The sequence below is a fragment of the Prenolepis imparis genome, unplaced genomic scaffold (genome assembly GCF_030444845.1).
Source record: "Prenolepis imparis isolate NDT839.2.m4 unplaced genomic scaffold, iyPreImpa1.0 SCAF_3, whole genome shotgun sequence".
NCBI lineage: Eukaryota > Metazoa > Arthropoda > Insecta > Hymenoptera > Formicidae > Prenolepis > Prenolepis imparis.
The window spans coordinates 10441369-10455283 of NW_028141161.1; the positions used below are offsets into that span (position 1 = coordinate 10441369).

Sequence of the window (13915 nt, forward strand, 5' to 3'; positions counted from 1 at the left end):
GATAAATATTACAATACAAAGGTTAGAAATCGTTTCTAACGATTATGCTTACTAATTAATCACAGCGGGACGCAGCTCCAACTACCTGATACTAGCGGCGTTTCGATAATGGCCGAGGCTACAAACATCGGCAACTTCATACTAATAGCGCGCGCGCGATACTATATACATGACTTAAAATATTAATAATTAATTAAAACTCGAAGGAGATTGATTCGAAAAGATATAGCTTTAGAAAGAAAAAATATTAATCGAGAATAAGGTATTATAACATATTATTTACAACGTATTACTATTTTATAACTTTTACTATATTATTATTTTAAAATTTAATTAGCAAATTATAATATACACAATATAAATATAAATAGGTAAGCTAGAATATTTAATTAGCAAATTTTATTAATATTTTTTGACAGAAAAATCATTTGATTAAGAGACATTGAGAGCGAGAATGTCTCTTTCTCCGCAATAATATTTTCTCTCTCGTATTCATAGAAATGTTTTCGAGATGTCTTGTGTATTTGATTATTGTAAAAAATAATTAATTTGTTATATAATTAATTTGTTGTATAATTAATTTGGATAATTTGTCAATGTATCTACCGAGCAATCATAAACGTCTGATTAATGTCTTATATTACTACTGAAAAAAAATTAATTGAAGCTCTATTATTAGTTATGTTATGTTATGTTACTATTTTATAACTTTTACCATATTATTATTTTAAAATTTAATTAGAAAATTATAACCTACACAATATAAATATAAATATGTAAGCTAGAATATTTAATTAGCAAATTTTCGCTTTATTAATATATTTTGATAGAAATCAGCTGATTAAAGCGTTAATTTGCTAATTAATTTTTAAAATAATAATGTGTTATAAATATTAAAATAATAATATGTTTTAAATAATATGTTATAATACTTTAAACTGTTATAATACTTTAAACTCGATTAATATTTTTGACAGTGTTATCAGCTGATTTCTGTCAAAAAATATTAATCGAGAATAAGATATTATAACATATTATTTACAATATATTACTATTTTAATTTTTTAACATATTATTATTTAAAATTTTTAATTATTAAATTAACGCTTTAATTAGCTTTAATTTCTGTGAAAAAATATTAATCAAGTTTAAAGAAACTTTATATTATTTTTTTTAAATATAATTTTTTGTAATATAAAATCGAAGAATGGCGCGCGCATAGTGCGCGCTTGTGTTGTTCTAGTAAGAAAAAAAATTAAAATTAAATTTTAAGTTTGCATTTGGAATATGGCTTTAAATAGTATTCCAGTATAGGTACTTGTTTCAACGCTTTCTTCCGCATTTCGTTTCGCTTTCTATATGCGATACTCGACGTATGTATATTGCGCTACTTAACGAGACGCATTCCGGCGCGAATTATCTCGGGATCAGTTTGCGAATTCCGCGCGATGCATCACGTCGCATCGTTGTCCTCCTGAAATATTTATGACGATAACCGCGAGGCCGCGTTTTCCGCGATAAAGTCTAGTCGACGTGATAATTTGCGCGGAAGCCCACGGTGCCTCCTTACGGACAATTAGCCGTCGTGCCGCGAGCCCTCTATTCCCCGGCGACCTGAAAGGCAAGGACGGGGAAATAAAGAGAACGAGGAGCCGGGAAGAGATACACGTTCGGAGATGCTCGCGCTAGAACGAGCGTAATGCAGCACGGTAACGCGGCTATCTATATTTTAATCAGTCATAATTAAATGAATATTTCATCCGGCGCTCGTCGGAGGCCCGGGTGTAAAAGGGGAAGAGAAACGCGCCGCCGCGGAGCTTTTCGGCCCTAACAGGCGTCAGCCTACGGGAAAGGGTTCCATGCAAATTCGTGCCAGATTGGGAGTAGGGCGCGAGGATGGCGAGGGTGGATCCTGGACGGCCATGAAGGGTGGCCCGACGCCATCCGAGTAAGAGGTTAAGACGCGCGCACGAGGAAGCCGTGGAGATGACTAAAGAGCATTGAGAGCGAAGGTGGAGTCGCGAGAGGGAAGAGATGGTTTTAAGAGAGAGGATTACAAGAGGAGATTTTGTAGATGCGAGAAGGACAGGAAAAAACAGAGAAAGGAAGAGAGCGAGAAAAAGGAGAGGGGTGCAAAAAAATTCAACGGGAAAGCGCGGGATGAGAGATAGGCCGCGAAATCTGCAGAAACTCGCCGGCAAAGAAATTTGAATAAAGGTGTGATTTGTTTATAAATCAGAATCGGAAATGAGTCCGTGAGAGTGCATATTAAAATGCAACGGGGGAGGCGAGAGGAGGGAGTTTCCGGACCCCCTCGAGTCGAACGCGACAGGCGACGAACGAGAGACTTTCGAGTGACGCCCGGTAAGCGAGATAAAGCAGAGCCGCGAGTCTCTTCAGCGTCTGCTTTTCTCCCGAGTTTTGTACCTATTCCATAGCAACGAATTGAATTAAGCAGCAGCCTCGCAGCCGAATTTCAGCAACAGGCATGGGTTTGTAGCTGTCGACATCGTAATTAATAAAAATACGTATCAATAACGAAAAAGATATTTTTATATGATTAATTTGAATATGATTATCATGAAATTATAAATTTTATTTCTCTTATTCAACGAATAATTATACTTATCAAAGGTTTATGATGTATATACTAATATATGCCGTCAATTAATCTTTAATTAGAATAATAATTCTATTAAGATGGTTTTGTTAAAGATTGGTCGATGAAGCTGGACAAATATTAATTTCTTAAAATTGTTTCACTTTTAACTTCGTTCTCGCAAAAAAAATTGCCATTCTTTAGCGAGATAAATCGTGATAATTCCGGAACTAACCCTGTATAAATCATCTCTCGGCGATTTATAAAAAGGCATCGAGTGGAACCACCGGTTTACCTTGCAAACGGTCACAAGGCGCGCAACACGATGAATTCTAACGAGATGAGCGCGAGGAGGACCGGGCCAGAATGGAGAGAGGACGGGGGGAAAGGGGTTAGTAGTCGTGCATTTTTCAGTGTGCGCCCGCACTAAAAATATAACGGGACACTGCCGGTTGTATGTAACTTCTAAGGTCGCGGGTTCGATCCCCTCCGGACGGAAAACACACCGCTATTTCTAGACCGGTGCACCTGTGGTTATGCATGTCGCGTGTACACGCACGACGTATGCCACATCTTTACGCGTATTCGCGAAGGGTACGTTCAACCGATATTCACAACCAAGGCGCTTTCGTCCGCAAAAAAAGAACAAAAAAGAAAAAGAAGGGAATCGCGAACTTCCCAGTTAACTTTGAGTTTTTTTATAGACTTAAAAAAAATTTCAAATGTCATTCGGATATGCTTTCTTAAGAGATCATTACATATTCTTCATATTTTCGAGCATTTTTTTAACAATCCCATTAAGCTTGACAAAATAACATTAAATCGACGGGATTGCAAAAATTCAAATCAATAATATAAGACAAGTGCCTTCTTAATAATTCTCAAATCCATTCAAATCCTTTTTATAACTCGCGTAGGAGTTTTCGTGATTATATTAATAACTTCACAGGGAGGAGAGGCGACGTTATAAAAATACGATGGGGTATAGAAATACGAAGAATGGCATACGAGATCTTTTATACGTATTTAACTGGTATAGATTTAACGTGGAGAATACATTCAACCGAAGCATTCACATTGAGCTATCTATACTCGTATGTTGCAAAAAAGAGGACCATAACCTTCGCGTGTTCGCAGAAATTCTTGCGCTCGAATCGATAACTTCTGAATCGCTCATTGTAGATTGATTAAATAAGTCAAAAGTATGGTATATACAGATATTCTCTGTATTAGGCGCAGTTAATAGTTCGCTACGGGGAATATGTCCAACTGTTTGCACTCATAAGTCATTCACCTATGCGCGCTTCGTGATACACATGTATCGTCGTCTTCATTTATTTATGTAAACTTTCGCGATCAATAATTTCACTTGAGTTACGCTTGAGACCGACATCGGAAGAAATGCGGGGGTTTCATTGTGCACGTTCAGAGTTAAAAAGAGCTCACCCCCGCGAGCTACTTAATACAAGTAGTAAAATTAAATCCGACTCCTATCTTTGCGTTATATATAGAAAGGTAATCGTTTTTAACAGAAAGAGGAAGAAAGAGAGACAGAGACCAAACTGGTCTTTACGTTCAGAGTTAATCCATCAGCTGGCGCATAAACTGATGTTAGGACGGCTTTAAGCGTCCTCATAGATTCTCTCTGTTTCCTAATCCACACCGGCCTTCACGAACGTTTAGAGGGAAGTTTGAAATTGCAATCGCCCTCCGCGGGCGTTTCACGAGCGCGAATCCCGAGGCATTTAAGGGCGTGCCCTTGATTGGCACGGAGGTTGTTAAGGGGGTTAGCAGGCCACTGTGCATGCGCCACTAGCCTAGGATAGAATCGAGATGAAATGGGTGAAGAGAGAAGGGTTAGCGAGAGCGTGAGATGAAGCGCTATCGTAAAATCTGCCGCCATTGCGACGTTATATTACATTTATATTGTAAGTTTGAAATGCCGCGCAAAATGCTTCGGAGTATTGATCGACGAATGCGAAAACGCGTCCCTCGTTCGCACTTTGACAGTCTAACACACGCAAAATGACAACCCACACATACATTAAACACCCCATAAAGACGGCCTTCGAAAGCAATTTCTCTCACTGGATATTCGATCTTAAATGCGACTCGCTTTTATATCACCATGTTACTATACGATTTTCACAATTTTAATTTTTTCATTTATCAAATATTTAATTTGTTGAAATTAATTGTGCCGAATTGAGGGAGAGAGAGAGAAATGCGCTATGAATTTTTATTATTTATCTTAAAAATGTTCTTCAATTTCGCAAATATTCCTAAAATTGATACACAGGATTAATTTACATTTTTAATCAACTTTATAATAATTCCAAAATTAAACACTAAGAATATAAAGGTTCGCTATATATCAAATATAAATCTGTAATAGATAGGCTATTCGAGCCGTACGCGGATGTCGGTGCATCGTTTCCAACGAAAATTAATTTTTTCGTTGAAATTAACTAATTGTGCACGGGGCACATATTTTGCTTGGTACACCGCCAAGACTTTTTACGGAACAAATCTCAATTCGAGATTTTTAATTCTGAAGATCCCCTCTGTCCCCCCTAAAGAAATGTAAGCGAGAAAAATATAAATCCGAAAGTCGCTGAATCGGGAATCGAATCCGAGAGAATTTTCGTTGAAATTGACGCACCGACATCCGCGTACGGCTCGAATAGCCTATCTATTACAGATTTATATCCAAAATTAAATTTTCTATATTAAAAAAAAATCGATTTAATTAATTTTAGTCAATTAATTTTATTACATTATCGCATATTATGTTATGACATTTGCCAGCAATATTTATCGTATAAAAATATCCATCATATAGTCAAATAGAAATGCAAATGGTAATGTTTAATGTAAAATGTGTAATGCTTGAACATACACGCGCAAAGATTACGTCGAATCTGTCTGCTCTTCAAAGTTCGGCATTGAACACGGAACAACGGTGTCGAATAAAGCGCTTTGCTCGAGCTAATCGATATCCATTAACAAGTGCTCGCGAGACCGATAGCACAGCTGGGCGATGAATAGCTTCTAGTTGAAAGTTATACAAAGGCCGACTCTGGTACATGCACCAGCCGGATATACATACATACCTCAACTGGTACGAATAAATTAGCACGAAAGTCAAGCGACGTCGCGTTCGATAGGACGTTTAAGGGGTAGTTAATTGGCGCACTACCTTCGTGGCACGCATGCATATAAATATATTCGCGCACGCTTGCACGCATTTCACACATTGCACGCTCTCCTTTCTTTGTCCTTCGTCGATTCGCATGTATATAAAGTAGGGAACGCAAAGTGAAAAGTTTCTTTAATCATCGTCGAATAAAAAAGTCATCAATATGTAATATTGTCAAGCGTCAAATACATTTACTTCGCTCACTTTAGCAAATCATTCTAGCTCTGCTTTTATTATTTGTCGGTGAATGTTTTCAATTCTACATCGTTAGCTATTACAATGTATTGTTGACTCGAGAGTAAATAAACATGTAGATTGCGTAAATAGACTCTCTGCAAGAGAAATAAATATTTATACCGCAAAATAAACATCATTAGCTGTTTCATATACTGTCCATAAACCCGTGTGTATACATTTAAGGACCATAAGGACCACATATAAGCTATACATTTATTGAACTTGATAACGTTTCTTAATTTTAGCATCTATTTTTTTAATAAGATATATAGATTTATAATAAATATTTGCAATCGATTTTTCTACACTGTCAATTTAAAATACAAAGATAAAGAATTGCATTATTTACTCTCGAGAAATAACGATTCACTCCGGTTTTCTTCAGTCTTTCCCTAGCACATCAGAGCACCGTGACTTGTAGAACTATTTACCTTCTATCTTATGCCTCGGAGATTTACGGGGTCGAAAGCTTTTTTATTCCCTCTTCACGTACGACTTGCCTCGTTAATTCAATTATGCTTTCCCCCGCGATCGTACGATCCCGCTTTACGATTCGCCAGAAAGTCGTTTGATGCGCCGCGGTTGACTCGACTCGGAATCGGGGAAAACGTTTCTATAAATCGTAAATCGTAAATCGAGGGAACGAGAATCGCGATAAAGTCGTCGATCGATTGCAGCTCCTTACGAAAGTCGCGTCCTCCGGCGAGAATGTTTCGGCAATCGTTTGAGAAAGCAAAGCTTTATTTTAAGACATCTAAAAAGATGTACGATCTTTCTCATTAACCGTAGTCTCACAAATTTTGAAAATATAATTATCGACTTTTTTAAAAATATTTACGAAAAAATCATTAGATGTTATAACATTTTAATTTTCAAAATTGTGCGATAAATTTGCACATCTATATCACTTTATCTAGAAAGGAGGATAAGCATATTTTTAAACAGAGAATAATTTTCTTGCGACCGACAGACCATCATTAATGCTAATACATTTTATCGGGCTGGAAATAGGTAAGATGAAAGCAGATTTTCTTAAACTCCGTCGTTAAATGAAGCAAGCGCGCGGCGGTGGAATCGAGTCTATTCCATGCAACGTGATTCCCATAGAAACGATTATAGAGCCGTAAATTACTCCCAAGTGCCCCGAGGAACTTGCTCTTTATACGCTACGTTAAATTGAAGACTCTTAATAGTGATGTAACGCCCGTGTTCGAGGCGGGTGCGCGCGTTATAATTAAAGAGGACGTACTATCCCGGCAATTATCGTCCGGTACCGCTAAAGCGCACGACATCACGGCGATCGCGTATAAACCCGGAGCACGTCTTCTGGCTTGCATGGAATGATTTTGCATGCCTTTGCACCTCGTAACTCCTTCGCTATGAATATTTCAAAATGCCTGTCACTAATTATGTTATCTGATTTCACCCTTTACATATTTTTTCATAATTTTAGATAAATTTATTTTCTTTTTATATATATAAAGCGATTAAAGTATGTAACATAATTTCAATAGAATTACAATTATATTCTCCACATATTATAAAAATTTATATTCCTGCAATTAATTTCAATATCTCGTGAAACATAATTAAGAATTAGAAGATTAATAATAAGTTGCATTATATATAATATAAAAGTGTTCAAATATTTTTATATAAGATGGAAATAATTTCACAAGATAGAGATCTGAATATTGAAGAATCTCAGATTTTTTTAGAATTACGCAAGTGTGTGAATCACCAGCGCGTACAGAGCTCTCTAATTAATCGACTCCGATCGTTCGGGAGCGATAATTGGCACATTCAGACCACGCGCGAGTCATCAAACGCTAACTATATCGAGGTACTGCTTTAGTCCTCTCGACAGGACGACCTACATTACCATGTGCCGTTCGCGGCGACGAACAGGGGGAGCGGACAGAAATCCGGGTAGAGGGTCGGTTTTCCCCGGTTGCCTTGCCCCAGCCTCGTATCCCCACGATACTTCCTCCCCCTCCTCCCCCCTGCCTCCTGAAAACGTCCTTCAGAGCAACCCCTGGTTGCGAAAGTGTTGTCGTCGTTAAGATTCTCGAGAAACTCCCTCGCGAAACACGCTCCGTTCCTCGCCGGATGCTCTCGCATGTCTTGTCACGGCTCGAAACATCTCCCTTTCAATCCTCATTCCGACTCGCGCCCTTCCGAATTGCGAATTGCGAGACGTACTATCTGCGATTTGAAAGCACGTCGTTCACTTTAACATAGATCGGCTAGCACGTTTGATTTGCCACGTACCGTTGAAATCTTGATATATCAGCGACGTGTCGCCGTATATTCTCAACTTTCCCTCGACGAATAAGAAATACAGCAACGATTTATTTCTCCCGCGATGTGGCCGCGATAGAATCGCGGAGAATACGACGTCGGCAAGTTTACGCGTTTTCGCGATACATTTTTTTTTCTTCAAATATTTAAAATAGATTACATTTAATTATACGATACGGAAGCGGCGGCGTGATTTATATAATTTCTTTTGATAACAATTAAAAGTATTATACTGTTCTCGAGAACGCGTCATTTTCCGTGATGATACCGTTGTTAATCCCGCCGTGTTTTTTGTTTCCCTTCCTTCTCTCCTGGACACAGAATACAGTTTTTCCCCGCGAAAAGAATGTAGTCTCGGTGGTTGAAAAGGGAGGCGGCCTATTGTTGTGAGATTGTAAAGGGAGCCCGTTTTCGGTGGTATTGTCCGCAAAGAAATTCGAAACTTCGCCTCGCGGAATCAGGTTCTTGGAGTTTATACAGCGAGTAGAAGGCGTAATTATTAAAGCGAAAACTTGGCCTTCGGCTCCCCCTTTACGTTTGATTATCAAAAGGATAAGAACGTCCAGGGGACTTCTATTGAAGGCACGAACCGAAGCTCGACAAATACCTCGTAGCGACGACGGCGTAGCCTAATTGATCGTGTCGTTCACGTACATATATTATCCTCTGCGCGTCGCCTACATATTATTATTATTTGCTAAATTGAACCTCAAGGGAATAAAGAATCATCCGTATCATCGCTCGATAGATGGAAAAAAAATAAGCGGAAAAGGAAGTTTCCTGCGATTCAAACTTGCCGAAATCTCGATTCATCGCAAACTAAATGATGTGCGAGCAAGCAAAGAATCCATCGACGTAAACATGAGGAACGATTTGGGAATTGCGTAAATACCGTACCTCTTGGTCAGCTCCCTTTAGGCTCAACAATCAGGGGATCGGGAATTGCTAGGATCTCGGTCGGTTCTCGATTAATCCTTCGGGAGGTAGACTCTGACCCCTTCTGCATTTGAGACGCGCGCTCTTTTCCTTCTTTCTTTTTCTTTTCTCTCTTTCTCTTTCTTATAATTCTCATCACGAATAGACTGCGCGATGAAACACGTGAGTTTTTGTCCGCCGTGAGGATAACGAGCGAGCAAATTACGGTGATCGACGTAATGATCGAAGAACGGTGACTTTGTGATCGCTTAATGTAATACAACGTAAAAGCAAACGGATAGAAAATAAGTCGAGGAGACGCTTCCTCAGGGATAGCGACAGGAGTTAAAATAAAAATGCGTTGAAAAGGATGGATTCTATAAAAAGATAGACGGATTAATTTTTTTTCCAATTCGATAATAACAATGATAAATTTTTTCTCTCTTTTTTTTCAATATACGTACACCTGCATATCATTTAGCTTTGAAATTACCGTTAACGAAACGTGATTTTTTTTTCATCTGTTCGTTATTTTCCATGTTTGTGACTTTACCATTTAATTAAATGATTAAATTCTACACGCAGTTTTTATTCTCCATAACCACGGAACAACAGAGATTGTTATAAAATAGCAGAGTCCGATAAACTTTTTATATGCACTCGTGCGTGGAAAATTTGCGCGGCGGCATCGAGTAATTAATTGCCTTTCAGCTTCGTCCATCGATGTAATATTAATGCCGCCGGGCTTGACTGGAGAGGTGCGATCGTTCGTTTAGAAATTTACGATACCTAACCAGATACGCTCGCGCTCGATAATCGAACGTAATGTCTCGTGAATTTTCGAGGCTCGTTACACGCGCTTGCTCGCGGGAATTACAAAGCGAGCGAGCGGGCTGGCGTGTCGTAAATGAGAGGCATCTGCGTTTGAGAGGTAAGCGAACGGTAAGCGCGATGATGAAAATCACAGGTTTTAAAATTTCTCGCTCGAACGAGCTGCGTACCGTTTGAGGAGATTTGTAAATTTATGACTCAACGTGAGGCCGGAGTACTTAGGCCATATTCTTAATGGCCACACACGAGCAGTACGATTTGTCAGTTATTAGAGAGAATGCGGAGTAAAATAATAATTTGCAGTAATATTCCAAGCAACGAGCGAGATCCCTCGTCTTCTTGGCGGCTCTCCGTTTCGCTTGGAGTATCCTGTCGCAATGTACTATAAACATATACTATATACTTTTCCACGCGCGCGAAACTTTAGCCTGATTCTCGGCATCGCCCAGCGAGATCCGGCATGAAAGTCGAAACGACAGCCGGACCGGGAGAGATTCGAGACTCTCGGGAGCACGTTCGTTAATTACAGAACGAGAGGAGAGCCCTCCTGGGATTCCTGTTACCACCCGTTACCCGATCCGTAGGTGAAACCAGTCTTCTTCGTCGTGTCACGATCGCGGCGGCGTAAAGCGAGAGTAACGTAAAGCGGAAGTTTGGTAAGAAAGAGACGGGGTATGGATTACGGAAGTAACAATGCGGGACAGATTTACGAAGAAAGTGAATATAAAGCCGCGAAAAAAGTTGAGAGTCTACTTGAAATGCGATTGTTAAAAATAGGATGATTCTGTGATATGTACAACATACAAGAAGATGAAGAAGCAACATCATCATATTTGCGAGCTTTACGTTTGCAACCCCAATTTGGCGTAGCCATTCTACCATCATTCTCTTTGAATTTGTATTATAATTCCGATCGGAATAAAAGTATCCGCGCTGTGATGTCTGATTTCTATAGAAACCGTAGATGATAGTTCTCTCACCCCAAAATCCCATAAATCATCCACACGCTACACACATTTCCCGTGTTACAGTTCTCCGATAAACTTACGCGGATCCCGCAGTGAAAGAGATAAGAACGATATCCTCGAGATCGAGTTTCTTTCAGCGCTTCAGCTTTTCCTCGATGGCACTTACTTATAAATCAACGAGTCGCTGCAACGATCTCTCGTGGAATTTCGGCATCGCCGATGTTTCTGCGGCTAATGGCGGATTTACAAGAAATCGATAAAGAAGCGAATCAAATAGACCATTTACTTACTTAAGTATCTTTCTCAAGTCGAGAAAAGGGCAAGAGCGGAGTAACTCGAGTAAGCGATCCGAATTGCTTCGTTCCTGATTTCGCATAAATCGAAATCAAGTATGTCGGATCGGAAAATCAGCGAGAAAAGCGTGCAAACTGGCAACGTGGAGAAGGGATGGGGGCAAGGCAAGGGGAGAGCGCCTCCTTTTAACGTCGATCTTCGATCAGCGCGCATGGAAACAAGAGCAAATTCAATTACACCCCCGGATTCAATATTGCTCGGCTCGTCCGCTCTCGTGGAGAGGGTAGCGCTAGCGGCAAACACCCCATAAACAAGGGGAGATTCTATACGCGCTCGAGTCTCCTCGAGAGGAAGACGAAGCGAGTAGGCGCGCGTATACATGCGCGAGAGGGGGAGGGAGAATGCCGAGGGTTAAGGATACGAGAGGATGAAAAGGGGATACGGCAGGGGAGGTTGGAACAGACCCGAGGGATGAAGAAGAGAGATGTGGAAAAGGACGGACGCGGGGTCCGGATCGATTCCGGTCGACTGTACGTCACGAAGCGCGTATAAGTATCGCGGAGGAAGGCGAAAGATTGATAGACAGACGGATATACGATATATCTATCAAGGAGTTTGGGAAAGATAGAGAAATGCGTATTTAATCTGCGTGTGTCATAAATCACGTCGCTACGAATTCAAGTAGCGTTACGAGCAATCAACATTTATGTTTCTTTAAATCAGCATTTGCGTACACTGAAACATCATGATAATTAAGAGAAATGAAATTACATAAGCGATATTTTATATATGTATAATCATCGCTGGAGAAAAAAATAATTTTGTATTCACAAATAAATTGTTCGCTATAAATAGTTCAATTTCGACGAATTTAAATTCGACTTTAATTAATCTTGATTAGAATTGACGTAGAGCTGTGAGAAAAAAATGGTATTTTATCAGAAAAATATTAATTCTCTCTTAACGCGCAGAGATTGATATTCTCAAAATATCAATTTGTTAAATTTGCACTTTAACTGATTTTTCGATAACTCAATTCACACATCGAGCAATTAGTATCTAATGATCAGATTCAGTCGTATTGATAATAATAACAACTATAACGACGACTTGGGAAATTCGACATGTTTGGCGCGTACATCGTAATGAAATGAGCAGGAGTCACCCTTCTTTTTCGACTCGGTGAATAAGAGATGAGAGAGGGTACTTGGACAAAGTAACTAATCCTCGTGTCGCGGCGGAGCTTACAAAAGATTCGCTCTCGCGAGTAAAGGAGAAACGAGGTGAGACTTTCTGATGGTAGATGTGGAAGAGGAGAGCGAGTCCCAGACTCCGAGTCGTCTTCATAATGCATCCGCCATTCCCGTACGCGTGTTTTCCTGAGCTTTTCTTCATCCTGTCGAGCGACCCCGCACACATACGCACGCGAACACGCGGAGGGATCCGGGCGAAATACAACTGTAAATGCTTCGGATATTTCATAAATTCGTATTCCTTGACGTTGTCATTAATTTTGCTCTCTTAATCATACGCGTGAGTCGAGCGAATGAGAAAACTCCTTTTCACACTGGAAAGATTAAGGTTTCGAAATGCTAATGTCATCTTGTTTAAAAATATTTTATATTTCAAAAATCCATAAAAACATGTAAGATTTTTTTATTAATATTAAAACTGTATGCCAAATAAAATCCGTCAAATGTTTACCGAAATTAGCATTGTGCAAAAGTTTGCGAAAATATTTTTTAGAGGAAAAGAGAACTTTGATGAAACCATCTAGCCAGCTCATCTATATACGTGCAAATTCGATACGTCGAGCTATTCTTCCGCACCATTTTAATCCCTACGAGCAAATAACAATGCAAAAAGCGCTTTGTGATAAACTCGTGGATGGTGATTACGATCTCTCGCAGCCGCAGAGAATTGCCACAGGATTACGATAGAACGGAACGTGTGCGGGGGCTATGAAAAAAAAAACGTCGCGCGAGAGGGGGAGGTATGTTGCGAAACGTGTAACCCGTTAAAATTGCACGCACCAAAGCGCGAGCGGCGGCTCGCGCGAGTCCCGTACATACGTGGGTCCGGCAAATGTGCATGGCACAGTCGGTCGGTCCATCGAGACACCATATGGGCTGTAAACTACTTTCGATGGTTGAAAAAGCTGCATCGGTGCCTTGTTAGCGAATAATGGCGGCGCGAATATTACGAGCGCAACGAATGTATCATGCGTTTGGGTAATAGCTCGCGATCTCTCGCGAATGAACAATATATATATATATATACGAGTAGGAGGCCCTCGTTTATGACGCGATACGTATCATTGTTTACTGCAATTTGTGTCACTCGACATAACTTTTACCGTTTGATTTTATCGAATTGTTCCTGACTCTCTAATTTGTTAAAAACGATTGTCAAAAGTCAAAAAGTGATGAGACTATTAAAAACATTTGTAATATATTAACAGACTTCTGTACTGTATGTTTAGTTTGTATAAATAATAAATCATTTTTCCTTGTGTCAACATAAAAAATTGAATTCGTTAAAATTATATCGATTTAATTTCTCAGGATTTAA

General features: G+C 39.5%; 1 protein-coding gene and 1 long non-coding RNA gene across 2 annotated transcripts in view; one reads left to right on the forward strand and one right to left on the reverse strand.

Annotated features, from left to right (window-relative positions):
* The window catches only part of LOC145934119 (uncharacterized), a 135661-nt gene extending 135566 nt beyond the window's left edge, over nucleotides 1–95 (reverse strand). Inside the window, exon 1 of the long non-coding RNA XR_014424995.1 lies at nucleotides 53–95. This is a non-coding gene — a long non-coding RNA (uncharacterized LOC145934119). The remainder of the gene's footprint in view (nucleotides 1–52) is intronic.
* The window catches only part of LOC145934338 (MAP/microtubule affinity-regulating kinase 3-like), a 223499-nt gene that overhangs the window by 105056 nt on the left and 104528 nt on the right, over nucleotides 1–13915 (forward strand). The gene's annotated exons all lie outside the window — the stretch shown is intronic.